Source organism: Lolium perenne, chromosome 5 (genome assembly GCF_019359855.2).
Source record: "Lolium perenne isolate Kyuss_39 chromosome 5, Kyuss_2.0, whole genome shotgun sequence".
Taxonomy (NCBI): Eukaryota; Viridiplantae; Streptophyta; class Magnoliopsida; order Poales; family Poaceae; genus Lolium; species Lolium perenne.
This window is the reverse complement of record NC_067248.2, coordinates 220,689,811-220,694,574: the sequence shown is the minus strand read 5'-3', so window position 1 is coordinate 220,694,574 and position 4,764 is coordinate 220,689,811.

Below are 4,764 nucleotides of genomic sequence, written 5' to 3'. Positions count from 1 at the left end.
AAGCCCGGAGGTAGACTTCCGATCAACCTTATCACCGGCCCAATCGAATCCGAATAGCCAATGAGTTCAAAGGTTGACCCCTTTGGATACCATAGCCCGAGAGTAGGAGTGAGAACAAGGTATCTTAGTATCCGTTTGACCGCCACTAAATGGCTCTCCTTGGGAGCGGATTGAAAACGAGCACACATCCCTACACTTAGCATGATATCCGGCCTAGAGGCACAAAGGTAGAGCAAGGATCCTATCATGGAGCGGTATACCTTTATGTCCACATCCTTCTCACCGTCACATGAACCAAGTTGCCCCTTTACGGGCATGGGTGTCTTCATTGGACTTGCATTGGTCATGTTGAATTTCTTGAGCATGTCCTTCACATACTTTTCTTGAGAGATGAAGGTGCCTTTTGCAAGTTGCCTCACTTGGAAGCCTAGAAAGAACTTCAACTCTCCCATCATGGACATCTCAAATTTCCTAGTCATCAATAGCTCAAAAGCTTTGTTATGATTGGGGTTAGTTCCACCAAAAATAATATCATCAACATATATTTGACATATAAAGAGGCCACCCCTTTAACCCGCTTGGTGAAAAGGGTGGAATCGACCGTACCCATGCAAAACCCATCATGTAGTAAGAAATCCCTAAGGAACTCATACCAAGCACGTGGAGCTTGCTTGAGACCGTAGAGTGCCTTATGGAGTAAATACACGTGGTTGGGTCGGCATGGGTCTTCGAAACCCGGGGTTGAGCCACATATGCGGTTTCTTTTAGGGGACCATTCAAAAATGCACTTTTCACATCCATTTGATATAATTTGAAATTGTGGAAAGATGCAAATGCAAGCAAGAGACGAATAGCTTCAAGACGGGCTACCGGCGCAAAGGTATCCTCAAAATCCATACCTTCTATTTGGGCAAACCCTTGCGCCACTAACCTTGCTTTGTTTCGTATAACAATGCCGTTCTCATCTTGCTTGTTCTTGAATACCCATTTGGTCCCAATGACATTGATGTGATGATCCTTGGGTCTCTCAACTAGAGACCATACTTCATTACGAGTGAAACACTCCAATTCTTCTTGCATGGCAATTACCCAATCCGGATCAACCAAGGCTTCATGTACCTTAAGTGGTTCAAAACTAGACACAAAAGCATGATGTTGACAATAAGTGATAAGTAATGCATGGTGTCTACGAGTTACCACTCCTCTTGAGATGCTACCAAGGACTTGATCCACTTTCATGTCACTTGCCCTTGTAGCGGCCTTGATCTTCCGAATGGTTCCTTCATGATCAATGAATTCATCTCTTGCAAGTACTTGATCATGAGGGACCACTTGAGCTTGATCATGAGTTGAGGATGTTTCTTGATCGTCATCATGATCTTGCTCCATGGAATGAGGATCTTCTTCTTGTTCTTCGGATTGAGACTCATCTTGAGTGGAGGATGGTTCTTGAGTTGCTCTTGATGGTTCGGCTTGAGTTGAGCTAGGCTCTACTTGTGGCGTGCTTGAGACATCTACTCCATCATCTTGATCATCATTATGAACCTCCATGGGCCGGATGTGTCCAATGCCCATATGCTTGATGGCACTAGATGGATCAACATCATTACCTGCAACACATGGAACAACTTGCTCCACTTGGGAGCCATTATCCTCCAAGAACACCACGTCACAAGATACTTCAATAGTCCCTGAGGACCGGTTGTAGTATCTATAGGCGTGAGAGTTCTCCGCATATCCAACAAATATACCCTCTATGGTTCTAGTTTCAAATTTACCGAGCTTTCCTTTGTTGTTCTTAACAAGGCATTTGCATCCAAAGACACGAATATACATGACATTAGGCTTGTTACCGGTAAGGAGCTCGTATGGGGTTTTGTTGTGGAGGGGACGGAGGAAGAGCCGGTTGGAGTAGTGGACGGCCGTAGAGATGGCTTCTCCCCAAAAGTTGTGGGGTGAGTTGAATTCACTCAACATGGTTCTTGCCATCTCAATGATAGTCCGGTTCTTCCTTTCAACAACACCGTTTTGTTGAGGGGTGTATGGCGCCGAAAACTCATGCTTGATGCCCTCATCATCCACAAACTCTTGCATAGTGTAGTTCTTGAACTCGGTGCCATTGTCGGTCCTAATTGCCTTGATCTCGGATTCATACATACGTTGAGCTTTCTTGGCGAAGGTGATGAACTCTCTATGGGTCTCGTCCTTAGACTTAAGGAGAAAGACCCAAGAGTATCTTGAGTAATCATCAACAATGACAAGTCCATACTTGCTTCCACCAAGAGTATCATAGTGTGATGGCCCAAAGAGGTCCAAATGAAGGAGCTCCAAAGGCCTAGATGTGGTAACAATACTCTTGATGGGATGCTTCTTCTTGAGTTGCTTTCCGGCTACACATGCACTACAAACACGATCTTTCTCAAAGGAAACACCGGTTAGTCCCACAATATGCTCACCCTTTAGGAGTTGTTTAAGATTTCTCATGTTAACATGACCAAGGCGGCGATGCCACAACCATCCTTCGTCATGCTTGGCCGCCATTAGACATGTGGAAAAGGAGGGGCTCTCTTTCGAGAGGTCAACCACATAAAGGTTGTTCTCCACAAATCCAACAAGGACCAATTTGAGATTGTCACTCCTAAAGACTTGCACATAATATTTAGTGAAATATGAATTGTACCCGGCATCGGCAAGATGATATATAGAAAGTAAGTTATAGCCAAGGTGTTCAACAAGCATAACCGTCTCAAGGCACAAGTCCTTAGAGATTGCTACCTTGCCATACCCAAGTACCTTTCCCTTTGAGTTGTCACCAAAGGTAATGCTTGACTTCTTGTGGATATCTTCAATGAATTGATCAAGCACACCTTTTCCTCCGGTCATATGATTGGTGCATCCACTATCAAACACCCATTTTGGACCACCGGAGGAATACCCCTACAAGATCAAGTAGAGGATTTAGGAACCCATCGATTAATGGGTTCCTTTGCAATGGCAACAATATCTTTTGGTACCCAAATTGAGTACTCTCTATAAGCATAGCCATTAGGAGGGCCAACATAGTTAGCATAGACATCACCATAATAATCAACAAATAATGCATAGTGATCGTTTGGTCCCGTGTGGGCACCACTAGTGGCTTTGCCATTGTTAGTGACCTTCTTGTTCTTATCTTGAGCGGGTTTCTCCTTCTTGTAGTTGTTCTTCTTGTGCGACTTGGGAGTATATCCAAGTCCATACTTTTGATTGTTTGACCTTTGCTTACTCAAGAGGTCATCCAATCCCATCTTGTTCTTGGCGGTGGTGAACTTTGCAAGTTCCTTTGTTAGCCTAACATTTTCCTCAAGAATAGATGCTTGCTCACAAGAAGATTCATTAGGATGATAGTCAAGACCATATTTGGTCACCAAGGACTCAAGATATGCATTGGTCTCAACATGCAAAGAAAGTTCCTCTTGTAAACGAACATGTTCCTCAACAAGTTTAGCATGCTCACTAGTAAAGGAAATGGAGGAACAAGCAAGCTTTTCAACATCAATGGGATCCTTCATTGATCCAAGAGCCTTTTTGTAGGATTCTTGAAGTAGATCATGATTCTCTCCAAGTTTCTTGAGCTCATCCTTGACAAGCTTGTTAGCTCTTTCAAGGTGGTCAAGATCCCTAGTGAGAGAAGCATGAGCAACTTCAAGCTCCTCCTTTGAAGCATTGAGCGCTTGGGTCAATAATTGAGCCCTATCAATAGTTTCTAGGTCCTTAACTTTATCAAGTTCATAAGTTTCAATTTGTTGCTTAAGGCTTTGAGATATGCACCTTTCGGTTTTTAGCTCTTGTCTTAGGAGATTGAATCTCCGTTCCTTCTCATTCAATTGATATTCTAATTCCTCAATGGACTCATCCTTTTCTTTGAGTGAGTCCATCAAGAAATCAAACTTGACAAGAGCTTCACCACGAAGGGTGCATCTAACATCATAGAGTTCCTTAAGCATAGTTAATTCTTCTTGATCTTCGTTTTCATCATCAAGAACACTAGATAGGGAAGGTGGAGGTTCCATTACCTTGGTTTCCCTTGCCATAAGACACGAGCCAATGATTGGAGAGGAGGGAGAGTCATCGGAGTCATCATCTTGAGTTGTTCTTGCCATGAAGGAAGAGCCAACATCATTCTCCGTGGAGTAATCTTTGGAGTAGTCATATGTGAAGAGTGACCCGGGCTTAGAGTATGCTAAACCGGCCACTCCGGCCTCCTTCTCCTCATCTTCCTCTTCTTCATCGGACAAGTACTCGGCCCCAACAAAAGCTCTTCCCTTGTTCTTCTTGTACCGATCGTTGATTGGGTTCGGCTTCAATCTTGGCTTGACCCCTTTGATGAACTTTGGCTTGTCTACCCTTTTCTCATAAGGGCACTCATTTGCAAAGTGGTTATCTTCATCACAATTGTAGCAAGTTCTCTTCTTCTTCTTGTCATTGAGGAGCATTGGGAACTTTGCCTTGTACTTCTTGGCAAAGAAAGCAAAGTCGGTAGCAATGTCACTAGTTGGATGTCATCTCTTCATCTTCTTCAATCTCATAGTCTTCTTTGCTTTCATGGTCGGCTCTAGCTTTGAGAGCAAGGTTGTGTGATGCTTCATGATTGTGTGAGGCTTCATCAACACGGTTCATTGCCTTGAGCCTCTTTCCGGCTTTGGCCATGCTTTCATTGGCGGCCACATAGGAGACTAGATCATCGGAGTTGAGATCGGCACTCTTGGTCATGATTTGCAAGTT